The 21,731-nt window shown below is 40.0% G+C and overlaps 1 protein-coding gene across 1 annotated transcript in view; it reads right to left on the bottom strand.

Annotated features, from left to right (window-relative positions):
* The window catches only part of galnt1 (UDP-N-acetyl-alpha-D-galactosamine:polypeptide N-acetylgalactosaminyltransferase 1), a 168,144-nt gene that overhangs the window by 96,803 nt on the left and 49,610 nt on the right, over positions 1 to 21,731 (bottom strand). The window contains exon 2 of the mRNA XM_017704007.2: positions 13,863 to 13,957. The gene's annotated coding sequence lies outside the window, so the exon portion shown is untranslated. The remainder of the gene's footprint in view (positions 1 to 13,862; positions 13,958 to 21,731) is intronic.

Raw genomic sequence — 21,731 nt, 5'->3', positions numbered from 1 at the left:
ATCAAAATGATGGCTTAACACACTAAAACACCTAATTTCTGGCTACATCACTGAGTGCCAAGGGGCGGAAAAAATAATAATATTATTATTTTACACCCTATTCCCACCATCCACACCTAACACTGAGTGAAAGCGCTCAGCTGGCTAAGAGACATAACACTGTGCTTCACTCAGAAATACATTACATTAAGAAAAGAAAACGCATAAAGAACTCGGAACCACCGTGAATTTAAAGTGCAGTAATGTGTGCCAAATGAGAGACTGCTGCAAAAATAATCCCCTTCAGGGGTGTTTAAAACCCTAAAGCTTCACACTTTTTTCCCAGCCAGTTAGGGCTTATTTTGTAACAATGACTCATTTGCAGAAAATTATCCCTTATGTGACAGTGTTCAAAGAACTGTGAGGGAGCTGCACGGGGCTGTAATGCCATTTATCAACACATCTGAAGTGCTTTATGTCTCAGTGCAGCATGCAAATTACCAACGGCTCAGGCTGTGTGTGTGTCATGACAAAAAACGTCCATTGTATATGCACAAATGTGGGGGTTTATGTATGTGAGGGCAAGATACCATTCTTTGCAAAGATGCCTACCATAATTGCATCATAGTTGAGCAGATTTAAAGCTTTATGTCCAGAAAATGTCCTGAAAGTGGCAAGGTCAATTTCCCTGTTCTTGATTGGCTGTAATTGGGACATCAGAACATTCGAACAAGGCTAGATTAATTATTCTGACCATTAACCTTCTCTGGAGACCGTGAGGCTGTTTCTATCTCTTAGAGTGTAGAAGACGACATTTGGTCATTGCTGAATGTTAGCGGATTAAGGCACAAGCAACATGAAAGCTGTCACCAATACCCATTTTAAAGAGCTAAAATTGCAATAACTGATAACATAGGCCAACATAAAACTTACATTTGAGTCATTTCAAGAGATTGGTGCCAAATAAATATGCTAATTTTATTATGTTGCACCTAAAAACATTTTGTTCTCACCTTAGTAACCAGTTTAATATTTTTGTTGGAAATAACAACAAGAACTTTAGCCTATGATGGATGGGAATGTGACAGGGTAAAATATATCAGGATAAACTGGCTGCCACTTGCCCGATAATGAAGTTTAGACATTTTTACATTAGTTTTGTAATAGTTTGTAGCACCGCATGTGCTACCCGGGGCTCAAGGAGGACACTGGAGGCAGGATTCAGGTTTGCAGCAGCCATATCTTTACTTCACTGAAGACAAAAAGTCAGTCCTCTCTTGTTGCTGCTCATCCCTCTCTCTCTCTCTCTCTCTCACTCTGTTCCCTCTCAGCTCTTTTTAAAGGCACTCACGCTGCCAGCCAGATCAGCATCAGCTGGCTCTCATTAAAGGCAGTGTGAGCACCCGAGCCAAGAGGGAACAAGAGCTCGCTGCTCCGCCTCCTCGTCACTGCACCCAGCTGGCAGCTCGGTGGCCTGGGTCGAACGGGTGCGGCGGGTGCACGCCACATAGTTATTTACATGAGTTTTCATTGACTGCAAAAAAATTCATAAAAAACTATTTCGCGTGCTGAGGTGGACACACTATGCTTGACCGACCCTGCCAAAGATGGAGATAACAACTAAAATTTGAATAAAAGCTAAATTTACCAGTTTTAATTCTTTATTGATGACTTTTACAATTCATCATGTCACTTACTGCAACAGCACATTATTTTTAAGGTGAAATAAGTTGGTGTGAAAGGGTGGAAACTTTTAGTAAATTTCACTTAAAATTTATGTTTTAATGTTAAACTTAAATATGCATGGTTAATGAGGAAACAAATACATCTGAGCATGGCAAAGGTTTTATATTAAAACAACTTTTATTCAGCAATATTTGAGAATTTCAACTGCTTTCTATGTGTACATACAAAAATATCTACATTCCTATGGTTAATAATGAATTTTAAATTCTTGAAATGACCTGTAGCTTTGGGGTGTTTTTACCCTTGAGCTTTTTTCAAACCCATGGCTACTTGAGTGTGAAAGCTGTTTTCAGGCCTGGCAGCGGTCCACAAAACCAGTCACCGGTCCTGCAGAAAACAGTGGTCTGAAACAGACCCTGGTGCTATCTAAAACATGTGAGAAAGCTAAACACCTCCAGCGCTGCATGCTAAAGACTGTGATTGGTTAATTTTGTCATGTAATTGGCTGTTTCAAGTTGTAATGGTAACGAAGGATACGGAAGATGGTGTGATTGCAATGACGTATTGCAAAAAATGCCATACATGGATAAAAATGAAAACGGCTCCTCGTTTGCAGTTTTCTGGCCATACATCCAATAACCACTGGTCATCCCTGTTTTAGTGTCGGTAGCCTACTAAAAAAAACCTAACAATACAAGTGTGTGTTGTCAATTATTATCAGAACAGTGAAAGATAAACCTATTAGTGATGCAAAAGTGATCTATAGATTTATGTACTTGATCTACAGTTCAGGTTTTTATCCACGACCTGAATTAAGTGTGAAAATGCCCATTCCCCAAACAAGCCCAGAATGAGTCCTGGGTGCAGCCTTAGCATGACTGATTTAACTGTCAGCTGTCCACTTTTAAAATTCAGCAGTAACATACAAAGTGTTAAATAGTATAAATACTGCAGTGCAGGTGATGGAGTGTCCTAGCGTTTCTAGCAGTTTTGCTGAATTTTCATTAAAATGACCTGAATGAAACAAGCCATGAAACCCTAATCTGACATCTTCTTGGAAAAGAAACAGAAACAGTTGGTAAAATTCCCTTTAAGCAGGAAACATCAAAACAAAGATACGGTGTGTGAATGAGTGTGGGTCTTTGAGAATTACAGGCAGATCTCTCAGGACTTGAGGGTTAAAAAAGGTTCATAAAAAAATGTCCTTCCCTCTCTTTTCTCTCTCTCTCGCACGCACAAACACACATGCTGGGTTTTCACACCCCTTTGTCACGCATGCCACACAGGTGATTAGAAAATGCAACCTTTTCTCTCACTGACTCTCTCAACCTCATCTGACCCTCATCGCACTTCTTTACCATACACATGTTGTTAATACAGGCAAAGACACGCTCAGTACCACACAATGTTTGGGAGTGTGTGCAAGGTACATATAGTTTCACAAGACAACAGCAGAGGAAATAATGTGGTGAAAGACAACTGTAAAAGATGTATATTATATATCACTCTACCAACTTTTAAAATGATTTGAACTTTAAACTGAATTCTTTTGCTTGAGTGACCCTATATCTTGTGTATCTCATGAAAACAAATGACTAAAATATTGCTTTCTGTCATGACCAATCATACCACTACCAAAACTTTACAAAATATTTTTAGATAATTTTGAGAATAATTCAGAAATGGTAGCCAGTATATGACTAGTAAATACAGCTTTGAACATTTGCTTACATATGAAAACAATGTAAGCAAATGAAAAAAGAAAATATGAAGCAAAAAACGTGTTTCGGTTGTGTAACATCCGTAACATTTTCTCACTCACTTCCTGCTCTTAAATGCGGTGGGTTTTCAACATACTTTGAAAAAGTTGCACCAATTTTGTTGTGCTTTGATCTGACACAATTAAAATGATGATGATATAATATTTTAACTCATTTTAATTACTCAATATTTAAAATTATGAAAACATTACACTGTTGCATTAGATTTAAGGCACTCTGGCATACAGCCAGGGCAAAAATCCACCATTTATACAAATCATCCAGTACGACATTGTGGCAAAAAAGCATCATCACACCAGCAATCATAAGTCCTAATAGCTGCAAATGAGGTTTTGTTCAATGTGTTCAGCTTTTGTTTTATCATATAATGATTATTTGCGTAGTGAACATTATCAGGCCTAGCGTACATCACAATTGCACTATATGGACAAATACTAGCACTGTGGCTTTATTGCTGCATACTGTGACTATATACCTTGCAATATACTACATGAATACCTTGATTCATCATAAGTCCTGAAGAAACACTCATTGGTCACAATGGTCACAACACACAATAACAATTAATATATTTCAAATATTTTCAGCCCTAATACACAGGGGCACTGCACATTTTCACTACACATATACATAATTATAAATAAAGTTATTGTTTTTAAAGTGTTTATACTTGTTTTTTACTCTCATTACTCTCAACAAAATGAACTGAAATATGTGACAGGATGTATTGATGACTAATCTGCCTAATATTTAGGCTGTTCTTTTAGTTCTGGTTTGATGTTGTTCAGAATGCATTATTTGACTTCAGAGAGAGAGAGAGAGAGTTTCAAAGACTTACAAAAGTTATATTTGAAGGAGATGTTATAAAAAAATGTTTTTCTTTTATGCTGTGCTTTGGTGTGACAAACAGAAAAAAAGAAATAAATGATGTTTTGATACACAAATTCCCGAGAAAAGTGTTGCGTAGCAATGTGCCCACATAAAGCCATTTTGCAAATAATCAAATTATTCCCCTTGCAAAACCACAGGAAAATTCACAGGATACTGGGTTATGATTGCTCAATGTTCTGAAAAGTTTCCTGACTTCAAACAACATCATTTCAAAAAGGAGAACAAAAACTTCAAAAACGTGGAACAGAAGCCAACCCACTAAGCCCATCAACAACTGCAGCTTGCTACCACAATTCTCTACAGAGTCAAGGGTGAGTCACTTTCAAAGTTTTTGATGTACAATCTCTCAAGACACTGAACATATTCACATTTAAATCGTCTGCCACATTTTTTATTCAAACTTCAAAAAGATTCAAAAGAGTTCTTACAGGGAACAACAAAACGCCCTATTTAGGAACACAGATGATGGTTATGTAATACAGCAAAATGATGTCACATGGGCTGTAAATTCTAGAGGAACTGCTGATATTTAAAAGAACAGCTCTGCAGTTAAAGATATTATACAATTCAAAGGAAGCTGCCAGCTGAGCAGATTTATGATGACATGAGCTATCGATGATTGACCAGTGAGAAGATGGAGTGAGACGACGTGGTCGAAGTTAAGACAATGGGCTTTTATAAATTCTGCTCTGCCAAAACAGACTCTGTCTATAACATATGAGAAAAACATACATTGAAATTGACAATGGAATCTATACATTCAGAATTGTTAGAAACAAAATCAACAACAATCAATATTGAAATCTTTGGATTTATTGATTTTATTTTTTTATTTTTATCCAATTTTTTCCCCAATTTAGTCGTCTCCAATTCTACCCGCTAGTTAGAACCCCAATCACACGATACTACCAACGCTAGGAGGGTGAAGGCTAGCACAGGCTTCCTCCAAGACCCGTGAAACCAGCCACCGCTTCTTTTCAAACTGCTTCTCGTGCAACGTCACGGGACAGCCGAACGTGCTCAGAGGACAGCACCAACCACCAGATCTGTTACGTCAGCTAACAGTCGCCTGCAATGACTAGCATCGTGTTGAGTGATGGGAGGAAAGGGGGGAGCCACCCAGAGAGAGCGAAGCCAATTGTGCTCTCTTGGATTCCTAGCTACGGATGGCTGTAGCATCACCAGGGATCGAATTGGCGATCTCCTGATGATTGGGCCAACACTTAGATGGTTGCACCACTCTGGAAGCCTCTTTGGGATTTTATTTTAATGCAATGCAATTTCCTTTCCTAAGGTTTTTTCTTTTTCCTATTTCTTTTCTTATTCTTGTTTTCTTATTCTTCATTTGCTTGTGCTGCATTTCAATGGATAAATACATAAATAAATGTTGTAACTACTATTATTCTATTATTATAAGGCACAAATCAAGGGTTCACTCATGCTCTTTGAAAACTGCTATTACATTGATTCCTTGTGTAATATTTGTACCGGAAAAGCAAACAGTATGGTAATAGTTAAAGGCTTGTTCAAATTTTTGCAAAAAAGCAAGTAAACATACCCATGTCGACACACAGAGAAGCATCCCATGATGCGGTGACCATAGCAGAGGCTTGTACAGCATGCATGCCTTCAAAGTCTCAACTGTGCATCACACGAAGCTGCAGAGCTGTGTGTCAAGCAAATGCTGACTGGCTATCTGGTAGCACTGGACAACACAAGCAATACATGACTTGAACCAGAACTACAGCAAAATCAAAAAAGAGCAATCAGAGGCCTGGTTGGCCTGATGATTGTGACAGGCTGAACACTATTACATTTTAGCTGATGATTTATTGCCACATAAATAACTGCAGTTAACAACTTAATGGTCTTTTTTTGCTCAGTGTATGCTACTGCCACCGCAAGTGGTCAAATGGAGCTCATTAGCCATCATACGTCCCAACTGTCAAAAGTCAGTGGCGCCCAACTGAAGACAGAAAGAGTTCCAGCTTAAATAAACAACATTACTCATGGCAGCAGAAGTCTGAAATTAGAAATGTTGTTTTAATAAGACCCATGATGTGTCGCTATAAAAGCATTTTCTGCTTTCTTTTATTGTTTTACGCATGTGCCTCAAACCAATGGACAAAAGCGTGCCCAATTATGTTTGCTAGGATGTAAAGATAGGGTTGTTGTGATTTTTGAAGCAATATGTCCTTAAATCACCATTTAATAAAAGCTTTGTAATAATCATTAACTTAGAAATGATTAAAGACAAGGTTATGAGCATTAAACAGAGACAAACAGACCCATTTGGCGGAAGAGCAGGCCTAACACTTACGAGAGAGATTCCGCTCCAGAAGCAGGTAGTGTAGGCCATGAAAGAGATCTTTGATGGTAGGGGCACCTGGCCTAGGAGCCAGAGAAACGCTGCACATTCAGTGAAAAACAAGCTAGCCACTAATGAGCAAAATAGATAAGAGCCGGTAGAAACTAGCCCATCAGTCAAAATTAATGAGGAAAGCAACCGAACACTTGGCCAGGGTGACCTAGTGTGCCAGGATGAGGGAATTATATAAAAAAAAGTATATTTTTAGTTCCCTATGAAATAAGGGTTCCTAAGAAAGCTACATAAAAACAGATCTATTGGTAACCAAGGAGATTCCAGGAGGTATTAAAAATAGGAGGGGCGATGATCTCATCCCTGGAAGGGGTGATAAGCTCGCCCAGGAATGATATAAAATGTAAGGTGTATGAAGTGTCTGAACATTTTGGTTTTTGGGCACCATTTTGTCACATTGGAACTAATAAATGAAGTCTTTTTTTGCAAGACTTTTACATTAGAGAACACACACACATTTTCTAAGCTTCCTATCCCTCTGGGTTGCGGGGGGGAGGCCTATCCCAGTAGTCATTGGGCGGAAGGCAGGATACAGCCTAGATATGTCGCCAGTCCATGGGAGGGCAGACAGACAGACACACACACAGTCACACAAACACCTAGGGGCAATGTAGCATGTCCAATTGGCCTAACTGCATGTCTTTGGACTGTGGGAGGAAACCGGAGAACCCGGAGGAAACCCATGCAGACACAGGGAGAACATGCAAACTCCACACAGAGAGGACCCTGGCCACCCGGCCGGGGAATCGAGCCCAGGCCCACCCCTGCTGTGAGGCGACAGCGCTACCCAACACGCCACCATGTCGCCACATTACAGAAAAGATTAAATTTAAATTAAAACTTTAACTTAACATTAATTAATTAGTAACGTTTTTCCACATCGTCGGGGACTTTGGAGTGGAGGATGGGGAGCTCTGGGACCCGACAGGGTTGTGAAAGCTAACAACTGGGGAAAACAACTGTAGTCAATCTAAATACTTGCACTCAGCTTTCAACTCGATTCACTGTTTACGAAGTGAAGACTTCAGAGTAGACTGATGTGAAAGCTTTACTTTTGAGAAACTTACTGAGTTTATAAAATGTATTGCCTAGGGGGCTCCCGAGTAGCAACCGTCTGAGTGTTGGCTCTCTTATCAGGAGATCGCGAGTTCGATCCTTGGTGTTGTTAAGCTGTCCGTAGTTGAGAGAGCACAATTTGCCTCTGCTCTCTGGGTGGGTAGGATGGCCCTTCTCTGCATATCACTCAACACAATGCTAGTCAGCGCAGGCGTCTGTTAGCTGACATAATAGATCTGGCGGTTGAGGCTTTCCTCCGAGTACATTCAGCTGTCCAATGATACTGCGTGAGCAGCAATTCGAAAAGATGTGCTTGCTGGCTTCACAAGACTACTTGTGTAAAATGATCAAACTGTAAGTCGCTCTAGATAAGAGCGTCAGCCAAATGCCATAAATGTAAATGTAAACTCAAAGGAAGCATGTGCTAGCCTTTGCCCTCCTAAAGTTGATAGTATCGTGTAATTGTGTCTTAACTAGTGGGTGGAATTGGAAATGACTAAATTGGGGAGAAAATTGGGTTTAAAAAATGCATTTAAAATTCAAGAATGAAGAAATTTTGAAAAATTGAATAACCAGTACATAAATTTGAATAATTGCTGTAGGGCACATGTTCAATGTTTCACGCTTATGCAAAAGCCAGCTGAGAAGTATAACTCAAGTACAGTGCAACATACTGTGCATCTCTATTCCACATACAGCAATAAAATTAAATAAACTACACCCTTACACACATACTGAGAGAAAAGAGAACATGAAAGAAACTGAAGACCTTTTTGAAATATTACACAATCACTGTTACATCCTCTGGTTTAGTAAGAGTCATCACTCTTAGCAAGCAAAAGAACACAAGTATCTTTTGCAAATCTTGCATGCTTCATGGCGTGGACGAATGTGCCATACTGGGCTGAAGTATAAAATATACATAAGAAAGTGACAGCACATATGGCATTCATAGACCACCCATCTCTCCGCAGACATGGGCTTCAGCACCCAGCTCTATTTTACTGAGGTAATAACACACCATGTGCTCAGGCATGAGTATTTAAGCATGCTGAGGTAGGTTTGGGTGCATGAGTGAGTGTGTGTGCGTGTATGAGAATGATAACCTCAAAGAGAATATTCAGCTGGTTATGAGCAGGATAGAGCTGCCAGACTTAGTAACATAATTAACACACAACCCAGACATGGTCATGCATAATAAAGCATGCAGGCACAGAGCATGCGCCAGTGCTGAACGATAAGCCAACAGCCAGGCTGCTTCCCGCAGCAGGGTACCACTTTCAGCCAGAGCATTCAGCAGTGATTATGTTCCATGTAACTCAGACACACTTCAGTAAGGAACCGGCCCAAAGTGAGATTTAACTTGGCAAAAATCCAAATTAGCAGTCTGCAGGTCTGCCTCTAACTCTAACAACCTTTTCACACTTAAAACCCAGGGTACAACTTTTACTACATATTTCAGTTATGGGTCATTCACAAATGCAGCCCTTAAAAGGTATTTTCCCAGGACGACCACGTTAAATAGTACAGTCATGGCCAAAAGTTTTGAGAATGGCACAAATTTTGGTTTACACAAAGTTTGCTGCCTCAGTTTTTTTAAAACTTTTTGTCAGATATGGTTTATTCATATGGTATAATGAAGTACAATTATAAGCATTCCATATGTGTGTTAACTTTTTATTGACAAATACATCCACTTTAAGCAAAGACTTAATGTTTACAGTGTTGTACCTTCTTCTTTAAGACTTCTGCAATTCACCTCAGCATGCTGGATATCAGCTTCTGGGCAAAATCTTGAATGATGACAACCCATTCTTGCCTAATCAGTGCTTGGGGTTGATTACAGTTTCTGTGTTTTTGTTTGTCCACCCTCTTTTTGAGGACTGACCACAGGTTATCAATGGGACTGAGATCTGGGGAGTTTCCTGGCCATGGACCCGAAATTTCAATGTTTTGTTCACCAATCCACTTGGTAATCACTTTTGCCTTGTGACATGGTGCTCAATCATGCTGAAAAAAGCACTGTTCATCTCCAAACTGCTCCTGGGTCATTGGGAGAAGTTGCTCTTGGAGGATGATTTGATACCATTCTTTATTCATGGCAGTGTTCTTAGGCAAAATTTTGAGCATACCCAGGATACCCCTGGATGAGAAGCAACCCCACATATGAATGGTCTCAGGATGCTTCACTGTTGGCATTACGCAGGACTCATGGTAGCGAACACCTTTTCTTCTCCAGACAACCATTTTTCCAGATGTACCAAACAGTCTGAAGGGGGCTTCATCATAGAAAATAACTTTCCCCAAGTCCTCTGCAGTCCAATCCATATACTTCCTGCAGAATGTCAGTCTGTCCTTGATGTTTTTCTGGGAGAGATGTGGCTTCTTTGCTGCTCTTCTTGACACCAAGCCATCGTCTCACTGTGCATTCAGATACACTCACACCTGCCCTCTGCCATTCCTGAGCAAGCTCTGCACTGGTGGTGACCCAATCTCGTAGCTGCATCCTCTATAGGAGACAGTCCTGGTGCTTGCTTGACTGTCTTGGGTGCCCTGAAGCCTTCTTCACTGCAATTGAACCACTCTCCTTGAAGTTCTTGATGATTTGATAAATGGTTGATTGGGGTGCTATCTTACAAGCAGCATTGTCCTTTCCTGTGAAACCCTTTAGATGCAATGCAATGATGACTGCACATGTTTCCTCTGAGGTAACCATGGTTAACAGAAGAAAAGTTTAAAGCACCACTACCCTTTTAAAGGAACCAGTCTGCTAATCAGCATGACAGAGTGATATCAGCTGTCTTATCCTCATTAACCTTTAACCTAATGATGTTTGCAGGCCATTTTGTAAGGAATGTAACTGAAATGCAGTGGAATGCAGTAATTTTTATGATAAGGTCATTTTTCATGCCAGGGAATGACTTTGCAATGAACTGGAATTCATCTGATCACTCTTCACAATCTAGAGTTAATACAAATTGCCACCATAAAAACTGAAGCAGCAAACTTTGTGAAAACCAAAATGTTTGCCAGTCTCAAAACTTTTGGCCACAACTGTACTACTGAGAAACTGATCACTTTCCAAGTACAAAACTGTAATGTGTTACTTACATTTGAAAAATGTTTTAAAAGCAAAATTGTTAAAGAACATTTGTAAAGAAAATTTGGTAAAAAAATGAACTTTCAGTCCATTTGTCCAACCAGGCAAGTCAGAGGAGAAAGTTAAATTCAGCATCTCAAAGCCACACCCACTTTTTTGTTTTGTAATTAAAAAGATATTGGAAAAAAAGTATCAATCACGAATCAGCATCGAAATCAAGATTGAGACACTGGTGCCAGTGTTAACGTTTTTAACTATATCCGGCCCTAGCCTGCATATCATGTAACGGCTACATGAAGGGTGAATATATTTAAAAACAAAAGGACGTTCATTGTGGTTTAGAGGGAACGTTCTTGCTTAGTAACACACACAAACAGGATAAAACACTGCATGCTTTAATGCCATACACCAGCCCTAATCCACTTTGCTCAAAGCCAAGCACACTATCAGCTTCAAACCAGGGTGAGGCCATTTTGGAAGTGCTGATGATGTCAGTGGGTCAGAAATGAAACTTGCGTACATGTGAGAATGTGTGTGTGTGTGTGTGTGTGTGTGTGTGTGTGTGTGTGTGTGTGTGTGTGTGTGTGTGTGTGTGTGTGTGTGTGTGTGTGTGAGAAATAGACACACACCACAAGAAGGAAACCCTCAAGGCTAAACTGTTTTGTCAAGCTACAGCACAAAGGGGAAGTGGGCAAGATGCAATAAATAAAAAAGAAAGACTGAAAAAAAGAAAGAAAGAAAAGAAAGAAAGAAAATCAAAACACCCAAGAACCCAGGTATGAAGACATATAAGTAAGATAAAGTGAGTGAGTGGTTAATTAATTCTCAATGCTGAAAAAGTATTTAGTAAAATGAAAGACATTATGTTCCCATCCTCCCCATCATGCTTTGGTACTTCCTATTCTACTACATGATTACTCATTACAGTACTCTTTTGACCTTATCTTATCTAACACATTGCCAGTTACACATTCAGAGCCTTTGTCTTTGTCCCCTCTAACGTGTTGAAATCTGTCCCAAACATTAGTAGGACCATATGTGTGTCCACATTGGCCACAGTAAAATGGATCAGCATGTGGAATTGGGGCTTTCTGTGTGCTACTAATACAATATGATATTTCATGGTTTCTATGAGGAAAATTTGACAAGCAAGCCCTAAATTCCAAGTTTGACATGACTTAATATGCAAAATACTGCTTGATATGCAAAATACAGCAAAGCAGAAAGGAAAGTCTCTGTAAGTAGGCCAGTGGCACCTGTAGGCTCAAAACCACAAACCACAGTACAAAGAACTCAATGCCCTGTTTGACCAACTATTCTCTGTAATGATTCATTTTAGGGTTTTTTATTATGGTTTCCAGCCCAGAACATGTTCTGAATGTTGCTTTATGTTTCGTGAGTGAAGTGTGATAGGGATTCTTATGAATTTGTTTTCTTGATCACAATGGTAGTTTGTAACAAATATAAATCTTCTCAGCTTTGTTAGATTCCATTTATTACATATTACAGTAAACTCAACAACAATTTAGAGAAATACTGAAGGAGAGGAGCAGATAAAAAGCAAATATAGCACTTTAATCTCAGTAAAAAAGGGTTAAACACACAAGCTCACTATACTGCAGCACTTGACGACATTTGTGTGCAGCCGTACACATACAGACACGAGGGATGGAGAAAGTGAAAGCTGTAATAGAAAATCTGCTGTCAAAAGCAGAAAAGGAGCACAAATTGATTACCAATGCAAAGCCTCGCACTAACAGCAAGTGGAATTAAATACTTCAATTTACAATCGTTCTTCCATTTTGTGGTGTTACTCCGATCAATATGCATTACTGTCTATTTAGAGCCAGGAGCGCCACAGCTTTCAGGCTGCACAGCTGAGCACTGGCAGCTTATTAAAACTGACAAATTTATTAATATGTTATAAAACATAAAAATACCTTAAATTCTGTTTATACATATGTTCTCTGTTGTGCACACGTACAGTGTTTTATGATAGATGAGCAAGACCTACAGCAGACAAATGCTGGTACAGTATCTCCTGTTGGCATTTAACCCAGAAGAAAATTCTGGCCTGATGCTGATAATTAATATCACTATGCTTTTATCAAGCACATTCAGCAGAACATACCAGAGTCTCTGGCTTTTAAAAATGATCTCCTCCGCAAATCTTTCCTCATAAATTTGTATTCCTATCGTTGTGGGTTATTTACATTGACTTTTGCTTTGCTGTATGAAAATGCTGCTGTACTGAACTATAATACAACATTCCATACTATAGCCTAAACCAGGAATGCCCTCACATAGGAATTAAAGGAAAATGCCAACAGCCAATATATTTGCATATACAAATCTCCTGATGCTGACATGTAAATATACACAAAATGTACAAACTGGAACTGAATACTCCTGGATGAGCCTTACTGAGTATGTTTACATCAAGTTATAAAATCTGTAAAAGGAATAAAACAAAAACATTTCAGCACAGTAACCCAACACCACTGAAACCTTCTGGACTTACAGTCTGCAATAAATATGTCAATAAATATCAGTTTGAAATACTATTTAAAACAAAACATCTCTCTGACGCTGATATATATATTTCTTTAGGCAAATATCCAATAGTGATATGATTCCAACACTTATGAGGCTGTATATCTGTAATTATTTAATGATGGGGTAACAAAAATTAAGTCTAACTTAGTCTTGGCCACTCTGAGGAACAAATGAATGTTTTGCTGGAAAAAATTAACTTTCTATTTCGATTTTTGTATGTATGTGAGTAATCTTGCAAGCGTCAGGAAAAAAGCCCTTAGAATTTGTATTTTAGTGCATCTGGTCCTTAAAAGAACAGTAATACACCCTTGTAAAAGTGCACACGTTTACATTAAATGAACAATTTTTTTAGTCCCAACAAATTTTGTGTTTTTGTATCATTTTGCCCTCACAAGTACAAAACACACACACACACACACACACAAACCCCTACCTGTGGGCTGAAGTTAGTGTATCTGAACCTAAGGGGTCTCTGGTCCTGTGGAGCTCGAGATCCCACTGTTGATGCCTGTTACTCACACATGCCTCCTGTTGAAATCAGCACAAAAACAAACACAGCTCATTAGAAAGTGATATTAATACCCACTGTGAATTCCATCAACATCTTTCATTACATTACATTTAATTATTAAAGATGCAAATTGATGGATCTTTTCACATCAGGCGTCAAACACTTTCCTTTTGAAGACTGAATGGGTGGGGAATAAAACGATATAGTTAATGTGACAAATTATGTCACAATATGCTTGCCTGAGCATTTCATGTAAATCTTCAGCACACAAGGAACATTGATCACATGTTTCACTGAAATAGTAGAGTTGCACCAATATTGTATCCGTTTCAGTGCCGGCACTGGCACTTAAACGCAGTACTGATATTGGCAAAGGGGTTATTGAAACTTGGATGAGATTACCGATGTGCATGAACACTACTGAGTGATGCGTGTATGTGAGCCAGTAGATGAATTTACAACACATTGGTGATGTGGGCTGGGAAGCAGTGCATAAAATGCTCGTAGCAAAATCCTGCATTTATTAAGAAAGCAATAGTAGGGGCTCCCGAGTGGTGTAACTGTCTAAACATTGGCCCTATCATTAGGAGATTGTAAGTTTGATCGTTGGTGATGCTACAGCCATCTGTAGCCAGGAGTCCAAGAGAGGACAATTGGTCTCGCGCTCTCTGGGTGGGTAGGATGGCCCCCATTGTCCTCCCATCACTCAACACGATGCTTGTCAGCGCAGGCGTCTGTTAGCTGATGTAACAGATCTGGCAGTTGGCGCTGTCCACCGAGCGCGTTCGGCTGTCCCGTGACATTGCGTGAGCGGCAGTTTGAAAAGAAGCGGTGGCTGGTTTCACAGGTCTCGGAGGAAGCCTGTGCTAGCCTTCAGCCTCCTAGCATTGACTAAATTGTGGAGAAAATTGGGTAAAAAAAAAGAAAGCAATAGTCCTGGGGAATATACTAGTTGGAATTCTTATTAAGTTATTTGCTTCACTGGTTTGCTACAAATGCGCCAGAAAACATACACACAGCATAAAACATGCTAAACGGAACCCTGTAACTCAATGGCTGAGCTAGGCTACTTTCAGTAATCATTCCATTTCCACTGTGTATTGAGTTAAAGTCTGAGTTAATGTTTGTCAAGGATTTTACAGAGGGAGCAAATATTGGAGAAGATGTATGGAAGGAACTGCTGGTCTCTTGGGGTAATGATAGAGTATAGGCTTGGTTTAGACTTGTGTCTACTAGCCCTTGCTGCGGTGTGCCTCTGTCAGTCACCTGCTTCATACAGCAGCACTGTCTTGCTGCCTTTTGCTTCAGTCTAGCTAATAAATCCAATGAAAAGTGCTGCAGCTGAGAGCATGAATGACTGTAATATTTACTACACTCCACCAAAGTTTAGCACCATTTTTTCTTTTCTCTTCTTTTTTCATAATAAATGTTGTTGGGAGCGGACTTCACACATAAAAGAAATAGCAATGTTATATTTTGATTTAGTTATATAAATGATTGCATATGATTTGAATTATATAAATATCAGGATGCAGGCATCAATATTCAGTATAGACAGACAGATCTTTATTGATGTCAAAGGGAAACTGCAGTGTTTCAGTAGCAAGACATATAATTGCACATAAACTTATATATCGCTGCTGTCGGAAGAAAACATCATATCTCCATAATGGTAACTTTACAGGAGAAGGAAAAAACCTAATTTACTTTTAATGTAAGTCAATGGAACCAGACTTTTTTCCAAGTCATTTTCTGTCATTTCTTTAATCCATTCTTGTGCATTCTCTATTCCAAATGATCAAACCAAAGTAGCGAGCATTGCAAAAACATCAAGCATCATTTTTTCATATTTTTGCCATGTCACCCATTCAAGATGTGTGTCCAGATCCATTTCACTAACTGAAAAATAAAATGGTGAACAAGATAATGATGCTAATGATTACAAAGTTTCAAAAGTGCCCTAAAGATTCAGACATTTCTCTGGTTTTACTCCTTAAGTCATTTTTATGCCATTCTCCCTCCCTCTCGCTACACTGCATTCGCAAGTGTCTATGTGTGTGTAAGTGAGAGAGAGAGACTGGTTAGAATCAGGAATCAGTTATTCTAAGAGTTCTCCTGCACAGGGCTCCGGCCTGCAGCACTCGGAGCCAACATGAATAAAATATCAGCATGCAGCGCAACATCTCTATCAAAGAGAACTGATCGGGAGATCAGCCTTCCACACACGACTCCATCCACACACATATACACACACGGAGGTGTGTTTATCACTGAACTGCACTTCATCAAAAGCACTGTTCTAATCCTGATTCCTCCTGACTGTACGTGTGTGTATGTGTGCGTGTGTGTGTACAAACTTCATGCAAACCTGATTATACCTCCGGTGTGTGTCACAGTGCCAGCGATAGCGCCGCTGAGATACCATGGCAACGGCTGCTAGGTGAACAAAGAACCAATTAAAGGCCCTGGTCTGTGGGCACATCTCTTTGACAACACGCACCCTTTCTGTTCCAGAGGTGGGGGAACTCCAGAGCAGCTGGAAGTGAAACAGGCCTTATGCAATCTTACAAATATTTTATCTGTACACCTGTTGTCTATTTCTAATGCTACTGACCTTCCATTCATTTCAGTTGAAAGTGCATGAAAGACATTTAAAGGTGCTTTTGATTTTTAATTGATAATGAAACCGTTATACTAATTACACTAATGCAACACAAGGTAATGTGTTTGCAGACTTTTGACAAATTCACAAATAAGGAATTATATGATATATATTTAATTTTTTAATGCCTAACATAATCTTGTCTGATTGCTTCCAAGTAGCTATAATTACATGGATAAGACTCAATAAAACAGGAATAAACATAAATGTTTTAATGCACTATAACTGTAACAGGTTGTGGTGCATTTTAGTACATTTTCCCTCAAAACAGGATGTGAGGTAATTCTTTTTTTTTTAACAAGAAACTATATTACAATAAATAGTGACTATAGAATACACAAACTACTAAATTATATGCGCTCTGTTACCAGTTAAACTTGATTGCAGGCTGGGAATGTGGTAAAGAGCTTGTTTAATGCTGTACCAGGTATTATGTAACATTTAAAAAAACATTAAAAAAAAACTTCACCTCGCTTCACTTAAAGCCTGTGATGTCCTGGCATAAATCTCTACAAAGTGGTATATGTAGTTACAGTGCATCACAACTTTAGTGTATTGAATGTTCTTATGGGCAGATATTACAATGTGTCACAAAATCTGACTTTCTGAAGTCATTTACTCTGCTTTATAAAGTTTTATGAATGTAATAAAGTTTTTATGGATATCTACTTGTAAGCAATTACACAAGATTATGACAGTCATTATAAGGTTTTATATAACCCATATAACTAAATAAATGCATTGTTAAACAAATATGAATACAAGATTCATAGGATGTATTACCGGAAAGACCTGAATGAATGAACAGGTGAAGACGCTTCCATGTATATTCCATGATGCAACTAAGCAGTTAACATCCTACCAAGCTGTCTGATGGGTACAAAAACACAGAATAGCCCAAGTTGACCACAATATTTGTTCAGAGGCAGCAACTTTACTATTAAATTACTGTTAATTTTAAGTCTTTCTAGCCAACCATTAAGCTCAAAATGTTCTTCAGATTATAAAAAAAAGCATTCAAGGTGTCCAAACTGTCTGGTACTGTAGATTCGTTCTTTGCAAATGCTCTTTGCGAGGGTGCCACTTTACTCCAAAGGCAGGGCTTCTTTTCATGAAGTCTGCAATTGGAACAATACATATGATGAGGAGGATTGGGAGGAGTCCTAGGAAATTACAATTTAACTGTGTGTACATACACTTAACAAACACAGATACCAGCTGGCTCTCTCAAAACTCTGTGTGCATGAGGCACTATGCAAGGCTTCAAAATTAATCATCTATTAAACAACATCACAGTTATAGCTTAGGCAAACAGCTAATTGAAAAAAGGAGCACGTAATGTGTTTCATTTTGTAGCACACCCTCTGCACCGATATTACAAACAGAATTACTCACCTAGCACACATGCTAAGGTTCAAAGGAAAGCAGCCTGGTAAAAATTTTAAAATGTGATACGCTAACACATTTTTATGACGATAAGTATCATCAGTAGATGTGTAGAAAAAGTAGGAAGCGAAACAATCCACCAGTCAAACAATAGAGCTAAATTTTAAAAAAGGTTCATTTAAAACAAAAAAAAAAAACAAAAAAACTTTGAATTAATTATTTACAAAAATCCAAGAGGAGACAATACTGCTGTAGAGCTGTGCTGGTGTGAGAGTTTGCCTACTGGTGTATGGTTTATTCGTGTTTTGTTGCTTAGCGTTGAGGTTTTCATAAAGCTAGCTCATATCGCTACATTTTCATTGAAGTATACTGTAAACACTCAGCTAATGTGGTTTCCCAGACATAACTCTTGTATATAATCTCTCACTGAGGAAAAGTTTTTCTCCTGATTTGCTTTATTTAGGAAGTAGGTTAGAAATTGTATTTGATTTTCTGTTTTATTTGTTAGGCAAGTTATATTTTCCCAAATTTAAGTGAGCTTTTTTTTATATATATATATATATATATATATATATATATATATATATATATATATATATTATTATTATTATTTTACCCTTCCCTCCCCTGATGTCATAAATGTCTAAACTCTTGAAAATAAAACCAATTTGTTATTATCACAAAACTGGTTCTATGTGTGACCTGGGGAACTGGGAGGGTCTCTTTATTTTTATGCTGCGGCCTGACCTAGACCGGTTCATAACAGTGGTAATAATTAATCAGTAAAATAAGTAAAATACTGTTGGCTGGCATCTAGACAAGCAATTATACATTAGGCATAAGTAATTTATACATTGGTTGTTGTTTACAGGTATACAATATTGCGCAAAAGTTGGAGATCTCCTTTTATTTACTGAATTTACAGCCAATGTAAATGATCAATTTTTCAGAAAATATTTCTGAGGATTTTTGAAGAAAAAAAAATCCAGTCACACAAAGAAGTGGAAAGTCAGAAAAAATGGGAGCCTCCAAAAGTAGAGTTTAAAAATTCTTTAAAAAAGAAAGAAAATTGGAGGGGGCTCCCAAGTGTCGCAAGCATCTTAACTGTTGGCCCTATCGTCAGGAGTTCCATCCCCAGTGATACTACAGCCATACACAGCCAGAGGTCCAAGACAGAATAATTGGCCTCACTCCTCCCTGGGTGGGTAGGATGGCCCCCTTGTCTCCCTGCATCACGTAGCGTGATGCTAGCGACTGCAGCTGGCAGCTGGTGCTTTCCTCTGAGTGCTTTCAGCTGTCCAATGACATTGCGTTAGCAGCAGTACGAAAAAATGTCTTGCTTGACAGGTCTCAGGAAGCCTGTGCTAGCTTTCGCCCTCCTAACTTCTAACACTGAATTTGTTGTTTCTACAAGAAGGACAATATTCCTGCAGATTTGTCTGAAAAGTTGAACGCATGTCTTCTGAAAAGAATAGAAGCTTTAAGAAAGTAAAATGATGGACACACTAAATGCTGAGACCCATGATACATTTCACAAGACATATCACATGGTAATTTATCATGACAACAATAACATCATCATATTGCCACCAATAACAATTAATAACTACAAGCTTAGCTACACATGCTATGGGTGCACTGGCTTGTACTGATTTCAGACCCTGACTCTGAACATTCTCACAAACAGCTTGCATTCATGCAGCTTCTCAAATAGCTGTCATTCCACATGTACCACAGTGTGCCATTTCCTTTTTTAATTATATGACACAAGAGTAGACAAGACAAGAATTATGTCAGACCAAACATGCACACACATTTTTATTTTTGTCTGTATACAATGGCAGGGTAACATGTGTGTATGGGCCAATGATAGTCTTTCAAAATTATAACTTACAAAAAGTTCTTAGTAGAAAGGATATGATGTGCATTTTGCATCTGCACAAATCATTGTACGTGAATTCTTCTACATCTATTTTCAAATAAATAAACTTATGTTATAATCTTCCTCTCCATGGATCACCACCTTATCGTGGTGGAGAGGTTTGTGTGCTTGAAGGACCCTAGGAGCTATGTTGTCTGGAGCAAAAGCTCCTGGTAGGGTCTCCCATGGCAAACTGGTCCTAGGTGACAGGCCAGACAAAGTGTGATCCATAACCACCCCTATGAGGACAACAAAGCAGGACTCGTGTACCCTGCCCGGATCAGGGTTACCGGGGCCCCACCCTGGAGCCAGGCCTGGGGGAGGGGCTCGCCAGCGAGCGTCTGGTGGCCGGGCATTCACTCATGGTGCCCGGCCGGGCCCAGCCCGAAGGAGCTACATGAGTCCCCCCTCCCATCGACCCACCACCGATGGGAGGGGCAGTAGTAGGGGTGCGGTGCATTGTGGATCGGGCAGTGTCCGAAGGCGTGGGCCTTGGCGTTCTGATCCTCGGTTGCTGAAACTGGCTTTTGGAACTTGGAACGTTACCTCACTGGCGGGGAAGGAGCCTGAGTTGGTGCGCGAGGTCGAGAGATACCGGCTAGATATAGTCGGGCTCACCTCAACACACAGCTTGGGCTCTGGGTCCAATCTCCTTGAGAGGGGCTGGACTTTTTTCTTTTCTGGAGTTGCCCATGGTGAGAGGCGGCGGGCAGGTGTGGGCTTTCTCATAGCCCCTCGACTCGGCGCCTGTATGTTGGGGTTTTCCCCGGTGGACGAGAGGGTAGCTTCCCTACGCCTTCGGGTTGGGGAACGGGTCCTGACTGTTGTCTGTGCTTATGCACCGAACAGCAGTTCAGAATACCCAGCCTTCATAGAGTCCTTGGAAGGGGTGCTTGAAAGTGCTCCTCCTGGAGACTCAATTGTCCTACTGGGGGACTTCAACGCTCACGTGGGCAATGACAGTAAGACCTGGAGGGGTGTGATTGGGAGGAATGGCCTCTCTGATCTGAACCCGAGTGGTGTTCAGTTTTTGGACTTCTGTGCAAACCACAGTTTGTCCATAACGAACACCATGTTTGAACACAAGGATGTCCATAAGTGCACATGGCACCAGGACACCCTAGGCCGCAGTTCAATGATTGACTTTGTAGTCGTGTCAGCGGACTTGCGGCCATGTGTACTGGACACTCGGGTAAAGAGAGGAGCTGAGCTGTCAACTGATCACCACCTGGTGGTGAGTTGGATCAGGTGGTGGGGGAAGATGCCAGTCAGACCAGGCAAACCCAAACGTATAGTGAGGGTTTGCTGGGAACGTCTGGCAGAAGAACCTGTCAGATTGATCTTCAACTCACACCTCCGTCAGAACTTTGACCAGATATCGGGGGAGGTGGGGGACATTGACTCAGAATGGGCCATGTTCCGCTCCTCCATTGTTGAAGCGGCTGACTGTAGCTGTGGTCGCAAGGTAGTTGGTGCCTGTCGGGGCGGTAATCCTCGAATCCGGTGGTGGACACCCCAGGTGAGAGATGCCGTCAAGCTGAAGAAGGAGTCCTACCGGACATGGTTGGCCTGTAGGACACCAGAGGCAGCTGGCAGGTATCGACAGGCCAAGCGATCTGCGGCTTCAGTCGTTGCCAAGGCAAAAACCCGGGTGTGGGAAGAGTTCGGTGAGGCCTTGGAAAGTGACTTTAAGTCGGCTCCGAAAAGATTCTGGCAAACCGTCAGGCGACTCAGAAGGGGAAAGCAGTGTGCCACTAGCACTGTATATAGTGGAGATGGTGTGCTGCTGACTTCGACTGAAGACGTCATTGGGCGGTGGAAG

The sequence above is a fragment of the Pygocentrus nattereri genome, chromosome 24, assembly GCF_015220715.1.
Source record: "Pygocentrus nattereri isolate fPygNat1 chromosome 24, fPygNat1.pri, whole genome shotgun sequence".
Lineage (NCBI taxonomy): Eukaryota > Metazoa > Chordata > Actinopteri > Characiformes > Serrasalmidae > Pygocentrus > Pygocentrus nattereri.
This window is presented reverse-complemented; position numbering and strand designations above follow the sequence as displayed.